General features: G+C 42.7%; 1 pseudogene; it reads right to left on the reverse strand.

The window, feature by feature from the left end:
* Positions 1-17,673: 17,673 nt before the first annotated feature.
* LOC124895403 lies at positions 17,674-18,403 on the reverse strand (annotated as a pseudogene).
* Between the last annotated feature and the right edge of the window lie 270 nt (positions 18,404-18,673).

The raw sequence follows: 18,673 nt of genomic DNA on the forward strand, positions 1-18,673 counted from the left end.
GGTTGTTGATCCTGCAGAGTCTACCCAAAGGTTCAAGCCAGATTGTATGAAGTGGGCGATACGGTTTTGTATTTCTATGTGAAGCTCGATGGAACCCACTATTCCCAATAGTAAGTCGTCGGTATTTCGCGCGTAACAAATCCTTATTAAGTAATAGGTTTTTAAGGGGGATAGCTACGGGCCAGGCCTCTCTCTGACCTGATAATAAGTATTGCCTCCCCGCCCAGCTCTATCAGCGGGCCCTTTCTTTTGCAATACTTAAAAGAGTCTCTCATGGCCCAATTATTATTACAGCATTCTCTACCATAGAATTCAGACTTCGGCGAAAACCCGGCGGCTTCTATGAAGAAGGCGGCGCAAAGGAGGCTTGAGGGCTTATTAAGGAAGGCGGTAAGGGCCGACAAAGGGTGGAAAACGAAAGGCATTTTCTGGTCCCCCCTGAGCCGAGAGGTGCTTGTAGGGGGGCGTGCCACGATGAAACAAGGGAATGAAAGGCCGCTTGTGTTGGATGCTCTTTAACCTCCCCATAATGATGGCTCTATTTTCTTGGGAAGCGTTGAAGCTTGCTTCTTTGGAAGACTTGTCTTGGTCATCAATATGACTTGTTCTTAATAGAACCGATCTTATTCTCTGAACAATCAGAATTTTGTACTTCTGTCGGATCCTCCCTATCTCCTAATCGAGCTTGTGTCGGTAGATGTTGCCTGGTAGGGCTGATAGTAATACACTGTGTGGGATGGAGTAAGGGCCCTTCTCACCTCCTATGAGTCGTCCGGCAAAAAAGACTTTTTGAATGGGGTAAAAGAACTTGTGATCATCGATTTCTTCCTTAAAGATTGGGATGAGTCGATGTCGATCGATGGTGTGAAAACACTTCCTGATGTCGAATTCCAAAAACCTGCGAGAGGTTCCCCACTCTTCTTTGATCCATCTTAGGACGGAGTGGAAGCCTCGACCCGAGCGAAAATGCGATGCGTCTGGAAACTCGAGATCGTAAATGGATTCCAGTACCATTCTGATCGCCTCTTTTATGATCCTTTCTATAGGTAGAACTACTGTGAGCGGTCTAAACTTCGACCCTTATTTCTTTCTTTATATTTTAAAGGGGAGCAAAGCCCATTTTTTGCTCCCTCTATTGATTGAAAAAGGGCACTCCTGCCGTCGTTTCAGTGACTCATAGGGCTTCCCTCAGCTCAGTCTTTTTCGTTCTTGAGAATGGTCGCCACTTCTACCAGGACCAGAATGATTATCCCTGCCCGATGGGTCTACATCCATCCCTAAATGTCATCGGGTACTGTTAACTTCCCCGCCATTCTTGTAACTGTCACCTGTAATCCGCGCAGGTGTGTCTGCACCCCCCTGAGTGGACGAGAAAGAAAGGATTTCTCGGAGCAACCTCCCAGGTTCCAGACTCAGGAGTCAACTTCCCGTATGAGCATTGAGTACATGTATCAGTCCGTAGAAGAGTGAAAGGGTCACCACTACTGAGGATCCCCCCTAATCTTAGATAGGTCATCTAAGGGTTCGCCGCGGTTCATTGCTGTGCTTACACACAAGGCTACCCTTTTCTGAAAGCTCCGCAGGACCACCTACCACTAGTCTTCGGTCGGAGGGGTTTATTGCACAAAAAGGCCGGGGCGCAGGCTCCCGAAAAGAGAAGCCCAACGAATGTCAGATGCAAAGCCCCGCACCTCATTAGGATCATATTGGCATACTCTTCCAATAAAGAAAGAGCAGACCCCATTGAAGACGAGAGTGAGGTACAACAAGGCCATTTCTATCCACCGCCCTTCTCACAGAGCCATACGTGGACGTTACCGCTCATACAGCTCCCAGCCAGCAAGAAGTTAGCCTTCCTCTACAAGGAATGGAAGTGTGGATGAATCGACATCAAATATAGGATTGTTGTTGTACACGTTCTCTATTTTTTTGGTCCTAGCTATCCACTCCACTATGTGGTAGAGTGTTCGTCCCAACCCCTTCGCAGGGGTACCTTCCCTTTTAATTAAGAGAAGGACTCGAAATTGACTCCCCTTGACTCGAGATCCGAAAGAAGGGTATGGAGTTTCTCCAAGGAATGCTCCCCCATGGTGGTACGCGGATTCTCGAGGGCCCAAGCTCCCCATCCTAGCCAATCCCCCGTTGGTCGAGTTACTTCGTTCCTTTTAATCGAGTGTCTAAAGACCCTCTCACTTCTTCTACTACAACAAGATCGGTAAGAGGAGCCGCCCTCCCCCTTACCCCGCTTTATTCCACCCTCTGACCTACTTGATTTTGTTTGGTCTTTCCATAGTAGAACCTGCCATAGTGAAGCTCCCTCCTTTGATAAGCGGCTACGAGTGCCTACATCATAAAGTCCTAACTACATACCTACAATATGGCCATACGTATCCAGAATGTAAACAAAGTAGCTACTGTCAGTGCCATTACTAATGAGATCCAAATAGATTTTGTTTAGCCCGAGAAATTATTCTTTGAGCTCTTCATCCATAATAAAGGAATGCTCAACCACATCTTTGAAATGGAGTCCTTCTGATAATTGCGGAGTTCCATTCGTATCTCTATACTCTTTCCAAAGCATCTCTAGTCTCGATTCGGTCTTTTGTTTCAGCTTTTCGAGAGCCAAGTTATGTATACTCTCCGCAATAGTACTTCGTTCGAAAAGTCGGCCTGCTTTAAAAGCCCCAAAAATAGCTCCCGACAGAAGGAGTTCGACTGTCAGTGTAGTCACTTCAGAAAGAAAACGATCCATGTGAAATTCAAGTAATTCCGCTTCTTGCTCGAAAAATGCGAGCTTGTGTGAAAAAAAGGACTGGGTTAGTTGGTTGTTGACCAACGAAAAGCATGGGAGTTGTTGGGCGTAAAAGTGACTTTCTTCTTTATATGATATTTTTTGTTAGATGAAAAGAGGGCTCCGGTAACCAATTGACGTCGGAACTTTGTACTTCACTTCCGCTTCCTTCCTAGGTATATTCCTACCCTACCTATCAAAATGAAAAAGCAGTCCCCTTTACCGGGCACGAAATCATGCTCAAAAGTGTATTTACAGGTACCAAGCGCCTATCCGTTCTAAAAAGGTTAGAATTAAAAAATATTTCGAAAGCCTAGGAAACCGCTTTCGTTACTTCACTTCTGCGCTTCCGTTCCCCACCCCTTATTAGTATAGTTACGAAAAGTATAGTTCCCAATCGGCTATTCGGTATATTGATAGTTCCAGGGAAAAGCGAATAAGACGCGGTATTGGGACTAGTGATGTACGAATTACGAAAGCACTGTTTTCATCCCACTAGAAATATGACAATACAATAAGGACAATGGGGAAGGGAAAAGAAAGGAAAGCACTGACCTATATTCGCTGGTTTAGGGGTACAGTTCTAAAAAGCCTATTTAAATCCCTTCACTAAAGGTTTCACTCTATAATCTGATGAGTCACCACGGAAAGCGAATTCTAGAAAGGTGAAAATAGGACTTCTATTCCAATTGTTCAGCTATTCCGCGTTGAAAGAGGCGGTACCGTAGAGGGACTAATCGCTTGCTCGGGTTGAAGGGAGTCGAACCAATCTATCTTTCAAGGTAACAGGGTATTAATAAAATTAGAATGGGGTTCCAAAACCTTATACTGTTAAAAGTGACTAAAATTATATATAAGAAGAACACGTCATTACTTCACGTCTTTTCGGTTAGATAATGGACGACGATAAGCCACCGCCCAGTAGTGCTCTCTGAGCTTGATTGCTCCGAGCCGATAATTGGTAGGTCACAATCTGAATTTCTGACTAAAAAGCAGAAAGTAATAAGTTCAACGGGTAAGAAAATGCGTTTAACTGATTGAAAGCGTGATAAGCGTCACTAACGGTATAGCGAATAGGGCATTTAACTGTAACTCACCGGTAGGACAGATAACGTTTGTGGTTTGAGTTTGCTTATAGAAGTGGAAATCTGACCTATATTTATTTCCAACTTAAGGTAAAGGCGCTTTTCGCTTCACCGGAATCCAACGTCAATTGGTTACCGGTTGGTAGTTCCTCATCGTGCATTGACTGACTCCTCATGGGGTTGAAAACAGCACTCTAAAATCAGTGGGAAACAACAATGAATGTTCCTACGTACCACATTAATTTAATCACATAGTTAGTTGGAAAAATGAACAGGGGAATGCTACCTGATGGCACCAGTTCCTTCTTTCGCTTTACTTCGCTCAGTTTCATACTTTGGATTGGAGCCGCCTCGGGATTGAATCGATGGCTATTGCGCTTTTTCTGACAGCAGCTAACTCGCTGGCACGCTTAACACCCTTGCGCTTGTCTTATTGCCTTTGGCTTGAGCTGAGTGTGGCTAGTAGCGTTGGACTGAGACTTTTCAAATGGAAGCTTATTTATTTAAAATAAAGAGCGGTTATTGCCAACAGCGCTTATTCACCATCAACAACTTCTATATGATATTCTATATGATAGAAGCCCTGAGGATTAAATAGAATACTAATATAATAGTAGTATGCCCATAATCTTAGTAGGAGGGATATCGCTGCTATTAGCACATTAACATGTGAATTCGTAGAGCGGATCTTTCCGGGTTCAGGACTTTTGTATGCTGGGGGAATGCCCCCAAGCCACTATTCTTTTAGTTAGCCTTACTTCCTTGACTCTAACCAATCCCAACTGTCGAATGACAGAACTCCTGCATCTACCAGGAAAGAGGCAAGATCTGATTTGATAACAACTCTGTGCATAACAGCTGATTTGTCAACTGGCCTAGTAGCTTGCAAGATCCTACTCAATAGAAGCCGACGAAAAAAAGGAGAATCGGACATGGAATGGAAGGGGTACTTGACTAAGGAATGATTCTGAGGACAAGAGCTTTGGTATAAGGAATTAGCAATGCAGCTAAGTCATTTCTTAGGTTAGAAATAATCCTTTAGGGAACGGGCTGGGGGGGGTGCCTGGGTTCCAACCAGGAATCAGAGCGAGAAAGGAATGAATCCCCTTTCCACTCTGATCAGAGATTCTATTGGGATATTAGGATTTCTCCATCACCCCCAATAGTGCTCCATTCAACATCAATAGGAAGATCTAACCACTTAATAACTATTAATCAAGACTAATTCTGTGCTCAAAAAATCCTACGGGTAAGGGGAGGAATACCCCAAACCCTTGGGGTTGTAGTTACCTACAACTCCTAATGATGTCCTTATGGCTTGCTCCTGAAAAGAATAATCAAGCAACCTTTTTCTTTGTTACAGAACAGACATTCCATTCTTTTCTTTCCCAGCACTGACCTCTCTGGTCGAATGTTAGAGTCGGCTCTACTTTAACTAGTAGTCTTTAAGTCGGAATTGCTTTCACATCTCATATGACATCTGTACCAACAGACTTCTTCGGACACCAGTAAGGTAAGTAGCTACTCCAGCCGATCTAACTCCAGAGGATCCAACTTATTTGTTAAATAGGTTAGCCCCTTCTCCTTCAAGAGATACAGCAAGACTACGTTCTCATCTGAGTTCTCTTCCTCAATCCACTCTAAGAAAAAGGCAAGTAAAGCTACTCTACTTTAGAGTAGATCCAGCTTCCCTCCAGGTCTCAATTAGGGTATGTGGTCCTATCCTAAAAGAAAGATTCTATATTGTCTCCTTGAAATAAAGGGTTTTAACTACCTCTGAAGAGGCCTCCCCTTCCGTACCTACTCTGCAAGGTCTCGCTTCTTTCACTTCCTCTTCAACAAGATATGACCCTTTTAGTGGATATAGTGGCGTACTTAGGTAATAAAATTCTTGACCAACCCTATCCCCTAACCCTCGGAGTGAAAAAGGCGCATCTCCCTCAGAGTCTCCGTCCGCTTCTTCTCTTTCTGAAGCCTCCCTCATCGACCATGCATCAAACGAGACCAATTCTGATAAGGAGGTTTTTTATTCTCCCCAGTCCCCATCTACTTCCACCTCGAATCCCGGAAACCAATCCATTGAGAGTTCTCCCAACGAGTAGAAAGGAAAATTAGAGTTTCTATCTGAAAACCAGCGGAAGCATTGGACGGGGGAAATCCTTCGAGCATTCAAGGAAGGCTTAGAGACAGTTGATCCACGAGGAAATATTGGCAAAATTCCCGATAGACAAATGGTGGAAGCTTTCAACAACGATTCTTCGCTTAGCTGATTATTACTCTATCCTTCTTGTTTTCTTATCGTAAACTCCTATCCCTCCTGCTTTCTTTAAGGCTCTTTTCTTTTAAAGTAAAGACAGGAATGAGTGAATCGAGTTGATCAAGCCCATCTATTGGTAAAGAATTCGATAGCCTAGGAAAGATCGATGGAAAGCTCTTTACGAGACCTCTTAAAGCAAGGTAAACTAATACCCCGAGAGCACTGCCCAAGCGTGAAGCTTTCCTTCTCACAATAGTATGGTTTTCTCCTATTTGTCTAGCTCTTTCGATGGGTTGCTATAGCATTTTAGACCTTCCCCCTTTATTGGCTTACCCCGCCGCTTAAGGTAAGGAATTGTGGGGGAATCAATGGTTACGATTTTATATTACAACCTAGCCCTCTTCGCTTGCTTGATTGAGAGATACGAATGTATAATATTACTAGAGTCAATAGCAATAGAATATCCTTCTTACTTGAGGGTGGGGACTGAAATGGTAAGGACGATCGATATTTCTTTCGGGGGAACAGAGAATCCAAAGTGGAAAGGTGGCAGTCGACCACTAATAGAGCGTTCGATCCCTTTTTGATTCCCCTCAAACCTAGATCGCTTCATCGGTTGAGAAAGTATGAGAGGACGTCCTTCAAGCCCTTTGCTTTGTTTGTAACAATTCTTTCATCTCTTCTGTAAAGCGTTTTCAATTGGCTCTTTCTTCCCTTCTGGTTTTTAAAAAGGCTGGCTACTGGCCTTATTCATCTTTGGCTAAGGAAAAAGAAACCTCACTATTACCGACACTGGTATAGACTATATACACATTTTGGTGTCCTTCTCGCCTGGTGGCCACAACCCTTTCCTATCAGCTTAGGTTTTATATAGTATAGCAGATGGGTTAGTAGTTAATTGCTATCCCCTTTTTACCTGTATTTGGAGTCGTGTCATTGTTGTCTGTGCGGGCTGGTGTTCTTTCCGATCTTGCGATAAGCTTTAGCCGTTCTTTGTTGCTTTAAGCAGTAACATGTTCCGTTGCAGAAGAAGCAGTTACGAAGCAGCCGTTCTTTGTTGGAATCTCTCGTACGAGATATTCGGTGTTATGAGGAATGTTGGGACTTCACTTTACCTTTGGAAGGAACTACTATTATATCGACCTGCAGTTTATCTAGTTCCTGATCGGTTAAGTAAGTTTTCAATGGTCTGATGCTGTTATAATCCATCAGCCTCGCTACCTTTAATGCTGTGCGATTGAATGTTGAAGTAGTGCTGTCTTAAGTGTTGGGCTTGGTTGGAGTTGGTTTACCAGACCGAAGAGTGGCAAGCAATATTATTACAATACCGAAAAGAACTTGTCGCGGGAGCAGCCAAAAAAGAAGAGACTCCTTCAACAACAAAGAAAGAAATTGCATAAGTAAAGAGAAAGATAGCCAGTCCTCTTGGGCGGCCGAGAGTGTTATGTAAAAAGGACCAAAAAAATTGCATAGGAAGCAGGAACTGCTAACTATGGGTAGGAAGCAGGAACCATTATGTAAAAAATTGTGGGGGCTTACAGATCTCTTATACTACCATCGATCGACAGAGCAGAACGACCAAAAAAAGAAGTGAAGTTAGAAAGCCGTATGATAGGTGGTAACTATCTTGTATGGTTCGGGGGGTAATCGGCGTACTCCGATCAGTGGGGGGAAATCTTTGGCTCTATCGAATATACAGGGAATTGGAGGTAGCATTCTACCGATGTCAAGTCATGGACTGGTTTTTTCAGCCCTTTTTCTATGTGTTGGTGTTCTATATGACCGACTTAAGACTCGACTTGTTAGATATTATAGAGGTTCAGTGAGCACCATGCCGAATCTCTCTACCATTTTCTTCTCTTCCACTTTGGCCAATATGAGTTCACCTGGTACTAGAAGCTTTATTAGGGAATTTCTCATCTTAGTAGGAGCTTTCCAAAGAAATAGCTTAGTAGCCACATTAGCAGCGCTTGGGATGATTTTAGGCGCGGCCTATTCTCTTTGGCTATATAATCGTGCGGTTTCTGGGAATTTAAAACCCAATTTTCTCCATAAATTCTCCGATCCAAACGGCAGAGAAGTTTCCATATTTATACCTCTTTTTGTTAGAGGGGCGACCGTACGTTAAACTACCGAAGAAACTAGGGTAAACCAATGTGATCATGGCATTGTAGGTGCTTGCGATGGGACGGATGCAAATTCCCTCAGTTGGTTTGGGTGGCATAGCCCGTTGCATAAGTCCCCCCCCTTTTTTATCCATTTCTTTAGTCTTTAGGGAGCCAAAGCTTGACTTTACTAAACTAATAAATAAGGCTCACGCTAGGCGCTTACCTTTTTTGGCTGTAGGGTTGGGGTGGCTTGCTGGGTGAGAATGATAGAAAAAAAAGGACGGGGGGGCAACCATGCATGGTACTTCTCGACCCTGTCTCCGAGGGACAGTTGAACTAACGACTCATGAATGCTGCCGGGTTGGACGAGCCAATAACTCGAAGGCTTTCGGTCTATTTTTTGAGCAAGAATCACAGCCTTACCTTATCTTCACCATGATATGGACTCCAAGTTCTTATGGCAGAGCACGAGGAGATTTATCATCAATATGATGATTGGAATGGAAACCAGAAGCACGACTGGGGTCCTCGTGGTCCAAGATAATCAAACCATCAATAACAGTAACGTAAGCATGAGACTTTTTGGTAGTATCGGTGAACCAGATGGCCGAGGCGATGGAATCTGGGATAGAGGACTTGTAGTATCTCTCTAGATCTGGAAAAAGCGAAAGACCCCCTAACATAATTCGAATAGAGGCTGACCGCTGAGCCCACTCTAGCCTCGCGGGGCGGGCCCCTGTGGTTGCGAGCTGGAGCTGCCATAGCTTATGGCTATAGCAATGGGAGGGCCCCAGCAGAGAGAAAAGTCAGGATAACGAGCGCTCCGCCCGCCAAACGGGCGGCAGGAGAAGCGGGCAAGTGCTTGGTAAGCCAACAGCCTAGTGAACCGGGCGGGGCACTCGAAGAAAGGGGGCACACTGAGCAAGTACGAGAAATTGGCCCCGCTCCACGTTCTTAAAAGCAAGGACCACTACGGGAGGTCAAACCAAGGATCTATGGAAGTGGGGGCTTGTCCCCGGTCAATATTGGATCAAACAATAGGGGGCCGTAGCACTGACCTCTTTTTTTTATTGATTCAATACAATAGGGGAAAAGATCATACAGTTCCCTACCGAGACAAACTCTCAACGGATCCTCCACGCGCTGGGAATACCTCTTCCATGTGTCTTTCTCGTGGTGGGAACAGAACAACAGTGAAAGACCCGGCCCAGGGTGAGCTTTATTTATTATTGAGAGAATGCGGAGTGAATCGAATTCCGTTTCCATTCTTTGGGGGCTTTTGGGCCTCTCTCAATCTTTTTCATAGTTGAGAAGGGGGAAGGAGTCTAAATCAATGGACATTAATGAACCATCATTGATGGACGTTGCACATGACACGATCAATTTGACTCAAGGTCCGACGCTAATAGAAGTTGTTTACTTTCCTAGTAGCGAAGGAAAGGAGCTGAAAGCCACTGTAAGGAGAGGGCAGGGCTTTTTTCGTAGTAATAGTTGGCCGGTCTCATGAGATCTATTCCAGCCGTCGGAATCAAATAAAGATCGAAGGACCATTCGATTCATTAAGGGGCATAGCAGCGCCCTCGCCCGGCGCCATTTTTGAACCTAGCAGCAGACGGGCGGGCCGTGATTAAATTCAGACTGGACCAGACTCTTCTTTGTTTGAGATGCTCCTAGGCACACAGACCGAAGATCTCACTTGTCCTGGACAAGTACGTAGAGATCTTCATGAGACCGTGGAGGGAGTCTCAATCGATCTTTTCTAGGATTCCTTATCATGCCACACATGGAGATCTTTCCATTGATAGATCAGAGGGTCCTCCCTTGAACAAATTCTTAAAAGGTTAGGTTACTAACTGCTTCTACGGAAGAGGTTTACTTTGTACCGCCCGGAGGTCATATAGATCGAAATCCAGAGTGATAAGAATGAAAGGGTTGGTGTGGCCACAGCTACAACTACTGGCGCTTCAAAAGGCTTAGATTCTAAGGGTGCTACTGAAAGCCTTTTTTTAGGTCCTGTAATAGGGAGGTGTAAGCCTCAAAAGCCTTTGGTACTTCGGTAGGGCGAGCAACCCTTAAACCAAAAAAAAGGGAGTCTCTGACTTCCTTCCCCTATTTTTTTTATGCATTTCATTCTCTATTTGGCCCGCTTCAAACAAAATGAGAAAAAAGGGTCTGGTTAATAGCATAGCTATTTCTTTCCCCGATCTTCTTTCGAAGGAGAGGCCTTCACATTCCTGATCTGGTAGGGTCGAACGGCTTTCTTTTCCCCATCTTGGCGAATTGCATCCCAGCACAACGAAATTCTTTATTTGTGCGCCCCTTACCGTTCTCGCTCAGTCTTTCAACGGCTGGGAAGGCAGTCATAGAAACGAAGCCTATCGCCACGCCGACCATCAAATAGGAGATTGGGCCCCTTCTCAAAGATTTGATGGAATGGTCCACCCCACCCAAGAGCGCTTATGTCATAGGGAAACTCATGGATGGAAACAATCCTTATGGTTTGTTTTGATATTCGGTAGGAATAATAAAAAAAAAGTCCAGGCTGGTTGGTGAACCTAGTGATAGGAGACTATCTAGCTTGGTTCGGAGAGCACTTGTTGGGAACAATATTTTTTGGTTGCTAAATGTTATGGCCTAAATGCTGAACTATTGACACTACTTGTTTGGATGGGTGTTCACCCCAAAGTGTTCCCGGACCGCATGCATACATCCGTAAGTAACTTAGTGCAACATGGAAAATTTCATTGGGAGGAATCAAAAAAGAAAAGAAAAATGGGTCAACAACATCAACATGTGTATTTGAGAGATTGTCCTCGGGCTGAGGAGTGTCCACATGAGTTCGTTGAGGTATTTACATAGGCCTGTGGTCCTCTTTTATATTTTATCGAGAGTTTGGATTGCTCCACCTAAGTAGAACGAAAAAAAGGAATTGGAAAAGAAAAGGGGGAGCTATTGTGAAGCCTAGAAAGGCGGAAGCGGAAAATCACTTATACCGAGTTCCCCAATAGTAGCTTAGCTTAGTAGCAACACTCTTTCTACCGACCGGCGTGGCGCTGCTGGATGTTTCTGATCAATAGAACATGAAGAGGAGGAGTAGGAGTTCCCTTTAGGGGCGGAATCAATTCGAAAATACAAAAATGAATGAGTTATTAGAAGTTGTCGTGACTTTTGTGACAAGTTTCTAAGAAACTGTGAGCGGGAGACAGGGGGCGAACCCGCAGGTTCCTGATGCCCTACCTGAAGCCCCATCGCAGGGTCCCAACTTTCCTCTACCTGAAATAGTTGGGCAATAAAGGGGGGAACCTTTTTTCATAAGAAGAAATAAAAGTATGGAGGCCTCTATGCTCAATCGAATAAGAAAGCTATACAGGCAAAATAGCCTTTTTCTGCTTTCTAAAGCAAAGGGGGAGTATTGGTCAGAAGTAAAGACCACACTCCACAATTGTGGCTCTCAGAAAGAGTATTACAGGTTACTGTGTTTCGAGAATAGAGATCTGCAAATCAGGGAGAGAAAACATGAATGTTTTTTTTCTCTTTCAAGAGATTCTGTCTCGGAATCGTGCCTTGAGGGGGGATGCTGCCAATCCTACCGAGGACTTTATGGATTTCTTTTCCGGGAAGCGAGAGGTACTGGAGTTTTCACATTTGAATTTCTCAACCATTCCACGTTCCCGAAACGGATCCTATCAAATATTTCACATTTTCTATGATTATCTCTATTTTCTAGGAGGGGGGTTGATTTGAACCTATCTTTTCTCTAAGAGAAAGGTGACTGCCCTAAGGGCTAATGACTTAAAAAAGGAAAGAGGGGAGGGGCTAGTATGATAGCACCATTGGTTACTACAGCATTTTCGGTTTTTGAATCCTTAGCGTCCTTGCTTTTCAGCTAGTTGTTAAACAACGGCATGACCAGTTCTTGAATCTATTTCCTCATCTCGTAATAGGTAGGTTTGGGTAAAGGCAGTGATCCCACCCATGGTTGGAGTAAAGGTTCGAAAAGTGGGAGTTTGATCATCCTTTCCCTAGGCGGGATATTACCAATCGTGCAAGCGCGAAGGTTTGGTGTGGGTAACGCTATCCCTCTCGAAGTAGTATGCTACACGTCCTGGGATTACGAACTTTATATTTCCCGAAATTTCAGGGGGAGTAGTCTTAATAATAGGCAAAGTAGGCAAAGGGTCTTCCGTAACAGACCTTACTTAACGGTCGAGTACCGAGAGCTCCTCATCCCCAATTGAATTGTAAAATCTAATCTATCAACCATCTCTCCTCTTCGATCTTATTGGCCCCCTTGCATTCGACGTCTTATGGCGCTCTATTAGCTAGTTAGGTTAGCTAGCCATTCTTTTCCTAGTCTTAGTTTCTATAAAGTAATATTGGATAGAGTAACTATGAAGATGTCTTATACTTATAAAGCCTCTGTCGCACTTTCTATGGCACGTTAGGAGCACCTCAGAAAAAGTATATTGGTGGGCATGTCTACGAGCAATCTTATTAAGGCGAATGCATGCGTCGAAAGGTCTATTCCTTAACTAATAATAAAAATAATAGACCAGAATGGATGTTTTCAAATTCTTCGTCAGAGGAGAATTGATCACCCACCTTTGTGCGATGAATGGATAGTTTTTCCAATGGTGCAGCTTTACCTAGCATTCTATTATATAATTAATATAGAATTATATAATATAGGGTCATCGGTCGATAGGTCTGTCTACTCCCAAGCTCGATTTTGCTAGTTGGTACTAGAATTGCTAATGGGATGGTTAAAGACTGAAATCCGAGACCGGTTCCTCTTTTGGGGAGTTCACTCTCAACCAAGCGTGTTAAAGGAAGACCTATGATATGTTAATAAGTTCTCTAGTCAGCAATCACACATGGGAGTCTTTCCAAAGATTCTCTCAGAAAGGGGTTCTGGTAAAACTTTTCTTGTACCTGCGTTAGGAGCACCACGTAGAAGGTTTATTTTGGGACAGCTATAGAAAAAGATTCTTTAGGGCAAAGCAAAGCAAAGGCATTCGTGTGATAGTCTTATTTATTCCTATTATGTGATTATGTGAGGCTATTACGGAATATTCGAGACTTGGCAATATAAAGACTTCCGCCAAGCAAGCCATGTCATTCATCAAAGAAGTAGACCGAGCCATCCTAAAAAGACTTTCTTCTGTTCTAGGTTTCCACAATGAGGTATCTGGATATGAAACGCCTTTCTCCTTTTAGCTTTAGTCAGTCGAGTAGCTTATTCGAACTTTGTGAACTCATTCCTGCCTTTGCAATACCAGCGCATCTTGTGCCACAGAATTGGTTGTGCTCTGCCTCTTCCCCTCTATTAGAAGATTGCCTTATGTGGAAGGTTGACTCTAAACTTCAGTCAATGGGAGGAATCCCCGTATCTAAGGTTCTTTGTATGGTACTCTAAACTCTCTTTCTTACGCGAGACAAAAAGTGTAACTACCGAAGCTCTTTCAACTTGTCCTATCTTTGGATAAGTATTGCGGTTAAGTCAGTTAACAAGATGAGAGTCGGAAAATGAAAATAAGAACTGTCAAGTGATTCGTCGAATGCTTCTACTTATGTAGATGGAGTCCAGTACGCTACTATATAACTGATAATTCCCAAGACAATATCGGGATTGGGCACAGTATGAAAGATCTTTGAAATCCTTGATAGTCTGGAAAGGGAACGCGAATCTAGCCACCACTTTCTCTATTTAAAGAAAAAGAAAACTTCCCCAGACTGAGAGACTGCTAATCCTTTTTCTTCGCCTGGTGAAATTAAACAAAACTGAAAACTGGAATAATCAGAGGCGCATCTTTGCGATATGTAATTACATAAAGCAGAGGTTGCTCTTTCCTGTCCACAAATGGTCAATGGAGGTTCTTTCTCATCTCCGGATGGATGGAACTTTCAACCGAGAGTTTCCATTGTCACTTTTGAGAGAAGAAAAGAAGAATGAATGTTATTCCTTTGATCTTAAGTCGGCAACAGATCGTTGGCCATTGAGTGTCATGTTTGCCCTTATGTCTTGTATGTTTGGGCCAACATTGGCATCTTCAATTGTCAATAGCTCTTTGGGCCTCAACACCTTTCTAGTCGGGAAACTGATTGTGAAAAGGATGAGTGAGGTTGCCTTTCTTTGTGGTCAGCCATTAGGTTACTACTCCTCTTGGTCACTCTTTGCATTGTCCCACCACTATGTAGTGTGGTTGGCAGCAAAACGAGCTTACCCGCAGAGAACCACCCCTTTTAAGGACTATGCCTTGCTAGGTGATGATATCCTAATCACTGATGCACTTGTGGCACAATAGTACAGGATACTACTGGATAAACTCTGTGTGACCATTTCGGAGGCCAAATCGATAATATCTGAAACTGGTTGCGTCGAGTTTGCCAAGAGATTCTGGGTCAAGTCAATGCAAATTGACCTGTCTCCAGTCTCTCTTCGACTTTTGTTATCTTGTAGGATGACTATTGGTCTCTGTTCTATCCGTAATAAATACCCTGTAAGTGTTTCTACATTACAGCGGTTGGGTGGAGCGGGATTTAGAGTCCGTTCGCGTCTTTTCTCGACTCAATCTAAACGTTGGGAAAGATTAAAGGCTACCTGTTGCAAGCCAAACCGGTCACATCCTCTACCTCTTGAATGGTGGATTGGAAGGTTTGGAAACCTCAATCCCTATTTGAAGGGAAAGATAGTGGATTATCTTTGGAGGGAATTAAAACCAAAGAGATAGATCTCTTCCCAGAAGAGATGGTGTTTGATAAGGAACGTGATATTCTTGAGCATACAGTGATACTCAATTGGGTAAAACTGTGGCTTAAGTGGTGTCACTGTTACTATACGGCTGCATTGTTTGAGGAGGCATCCATCGGTGAGATGATGGATGTTCCTATGTGTAGCACGACCTGGAAAAGATCGAACAAAGATTTTGATTTAATCAAGTTTGGTCTGATCTGGAAGTGTTATGATATGGGAGTCGGTTGGGATTTATCGACTACACCAAGGTGGTTGCTAGATCCTAATACCGTTATCCAATTCGATAGATGGATATATGGTGGTATTTCAGAAGGTGATTTCATGATGGCACCAGTAGACTTACCATCGCCGGTGAAAGGGCGCAGGTCATAAGACAGAAAACTGGAATAATACTTCCTAAGAAAAGAGCTTTCGGTAATAGCATGAGAAAGAAGAAGGTGACTTCCCAAGTCTGTTGACCATCCTCCGAAATAGTTGTGATAAAGTCTGAAATCATTCATGGGTATATGGTTCCGACGAGAAAGACTTTTTGTTGAGCTAGATTCTCACCCGGCTCTCATCAAGCTGTCTTCCAAGGTAGGTCTCTTATATTCATACTCACCTCTTCTCTAAGATGAGGCTATTACTATTGACCCTGTCTTTAAGCCTTTGATTTGAATAATCAGGTCTTGTTTCTGATGGACTTCATTTATTCTTGCTTCAAGCTTAGGGAAGCCTGTTTACTTAGACATCTCAGGATGGGGAATGAATAATGACGTAGATCCTCTTATGAGTCTTACGCGGGTGAAGCTTGGGCCCCTACTGGTAGTGATACCCCGATCTCATGGATGAAGGCTAACATTTTCTATTGGAATAGAGGGATGTGCAGATCAATTCGACTTTTCACTTTGCCATCTAGAGATAGTTTACCCTGAGTTAGGATACGGAGTTGGAAGAGAATTCCAGTATATCAGTTCATCTTCATCAAAGGCCAAGATCTCCATAAATTCGATTATTTTGCCTCTCTTTGCTTCTGAGGTAGTTTAAGCCGATCCTCGAGGTCCAGTAAAAGGTCACTCCTCATCCCGATCTTATTAAAGGAGGAAGTAAACAGATCAAGGTTTCTACGTACTTCCGTTATGGAGGGTGCGGGCAGGGGGGATGGTGGGGGAGGCCGACTCCATAACCCCGGTTGGTTGCCGAAGATGACCCCTCGCCTTGGTCTCCAAATAAGTTTTTCTAATAGTAGAAAGCACCTTAAAACCGCGAATAAGTTGGAGATGAGGATGTTGAGTTGGGATCCTTTAAGGCTGGGGGCACGGGGTTATGGTCTTGTTACTTTATGTTTCGGAGTCAATTGATCCCTCGATCAAGTCCTAACTAGAAATATCTTAAGAGAAGAAGATAAATCATTTGGATTCGAGGCGAAACCCCTCTCCAACGAGTCAAGTGTCCCAAGGGCCACCTCTCCACCCTTACAGAGTTCTTCTGCTCTAATCTCTGAAATAGAGGGTCAGCTGACTGAGGAGTTAGTATTGATTCATGCAAAGATGCTCCTTTGAAGCTGGAGAAGGGAATTGTCCACCTCATCACCCCGAAGAGCAGTGGCTCTATTGTTTTACATGCCTACAGAGAGAGACTCCAAAACGACGCTCAATCAAAAGAAAGAGCAATTAACTATATGCTTAACTCATGCCCCAGGAATCCCTAGACACAGAGAAAGGGTACGAGCTAATCTTTTACTAGAGGGAAAGCTGGCGAAAAGCATAGAGCGTGCGAGACTTTGAAGGGACATTCACACCCAACCTTCTTTGATCAACTTCACACCCGACGTTTTGATTCTCATATCTTTTTTTATGAATGTACTGAGCCTATATTCTCTTCTTTGTTCATATTCCAAAAAGATATCGAACTAATGTAAGACCAAAATATTCGGAGGACTCTTCTGACAAAATAAAAAATATGTAATGTTCAGCAAAGTTGTTTCTTTTTTTTTTCAAATCCAAAAAGCCCTTCTTACTTAGAATAGGTCGTCGATTCAGCATTAGATAAAGGGGGTAAAATCCCCGTTTTTACAATTTACAATAAGCGGTGAAAATTATTTTCTCAATATGAGTATCCTATATCGATAAAATATTTACTTTGAAACCACCTCTATATTAAAATAGTGGTAGAAAGAGTACCATGCTGCGTCTAGACTTCAAACAGTTTGTTTTAACCATGTTAATAGTTCCACATTATTGGTTAATAGAGAATCAAAATCGATTTATCAATGAATCGCGAAATGCTATGGTTCTTACATATAATTTCTTAATTCATACAGAAGTAATTTGCGAGATCATGCACCTCTCTTTCCTACTTATAATGGAAAAGGGTACAGCTGGTTGGTCCAGCCTATTCTTGAAATAAACAACTCGCACACACTCTCTTTCCAAAAAAAATCAATACACCAAGCACTACACTTAGATTTATTGGATTTGTTGCTAAAATATCGGTATTAAACCCGAAACTCCCGGCAGATGGCCAGTGACCCAAAGAAACGAAAGAATCGATTACGTTTTTCATATGATCTCCTCTTATAGATAGACTAAAAAATCGAACAGAGTTCTTTTTGTAGCACTTCTCCCCTCTTTTTATTTATTCTTTTATTTTTTCTGAAATTGAGTAAAAAAATCAAAAATATTCGAGTTAGTTATAAATTATGAACTAATGAACTAGCCCTTTTATTGGTTATTAGAACACTAACACTTTTTCCCTTGGTCTATGAACGGGACGGGTGAAAGCGAGTCAGTATGCTAATTTCTCATCCGTAAATCGGCCCTTCCCGTAGGTTCTTTTCTCAAAGAATAAAGAATTGGAGGAGGGAAATCTTGATAGAATTTGAAAAAGAAAACGACAAGTCGAAGGCAATAAAATATGAAAAATATATTTCTTTTTCATATTTCTAAGCTAAGATTAAACAAAAGGATTTGCAAATAAAAGTGCTAATGCTACAACCAGTCCATAAATTGTTAAAGCTTCCATAAAAGCTAGACTAAGTAATAGCGTACCTCGTATTTTTTCCCTCTGCCTCAGGCTGTCTCGCGATACCCTCTACAGCTTGACCCGCGGCAGTCCCTTGACCAACTCCAGGTCCAATAGAAGCAAGCCCTACGGCCAATCCAGCAGCAATAAGGAAAGCGGCTGAAATCAGTGGATTCATGATGACGTTCCTCGTACCAAAAAAAAAGAAATGGTTAATGATACAATCAACAAATGAATTATGACTTAATTATTCCCTCGCTAGGACTCATCCAGTCAAAGTAAGTAAGAACTTCGAATTGAAGTAATAAGATTATTGAATCATCAGAACTACTTCGATATATCTTTTTGACTTTTTAGCCACAGAGTCTTTGTGAACCCAGACGACTTTCGTTCTCCCATTTCTTGTTCTTGGTTCAAACTATTAGTTGAATTATTTCTTGATTTCATTTATTTATTCATTCAATTCACAGTCACAAGGGGTCGGAAGGACTTCTAGTCTATTAGAATCCCCTAGAGTAGCAGTTAATACGAATAAGAGAAACTCTGTTATAGCCATTTCTGTACATTCAATGTACTCTACGGATAGAGGAATACATAGAGTTGAACATAGTAAAATAAGAAATTGAAAGATTTCAACGAAATCTTTCAATTTCTTATTTTACTATGTTCAACTCT

This window comes from Capsicum annuum, unplaced genomic scaffold, assembly GCF_002878395.1.
Source record: "Capsicum annuum cultivar UCD-10X-F1 unplaced genomic scaffold, UCD10Xv1.1 ctg81848, whole genome shotgun sequence".
NCBI lineage: Eukaryota > Viridiplantae > Streptophyta > Magnoliopsida > Solanales > Solanaceae > Capsicum > Capsicum annuum.